Here is a 486-nt window from a genome sequence, read left to right as displayed (position 1 = left end):
GAAAAAAAAGAAGAATGTCAAATATGATTTTTCATTTATGAACCAACTTTGTTGACGATACGGTTAACGAGAACAGCATTTAGTTTTATTTTTAGTAAATAATGAAGAAAAGATCAGAATATTAATTTTAAATACATTACATTCTTGATATTTACATTGGAAGGAGAAAAGACGAATTATTATTTTGCAAATTTATATTTAGTTCTATCTGTTGCTTTATTGTTGAAGTATTGCAAAATAGTAAAAATTAATAGTTAAATAAGAAATTTCTAGTAAAATAATTTATAAAAGTAATAATTACTCATATATAGAATAGAAAAAAATCAAATGTTACTGCCTTATTCAAAAGATAAAATCGCAATAATATTCAAAAAATTAATAAATAAAATAAGCAGGTGAATTGTACAATAATAAAAATCAATCAGTATATGGTAGTATCTTAAGGAGAGAAAAAGTAAAGTTTATTGATATTAGATAATTCAAAAT

The sequence above is a fragment of the Vespa crabro genome, chromosome 3 (genome assembly GCF_910589235.1).
Source record: "Vespa crabro chromosome 3, iyVesCrab1.2, whole genome shotgun sequence".
Taxonomy (NCBI): domain Eukaryota; kingdom Metazoa; phylum Arthropoda; class Insecta; order Hymenoptera; family Vespidae; genus Vespa; species Vespa crabro.
Note: the sequence above shows the minus strand (reverse complement) of the source record.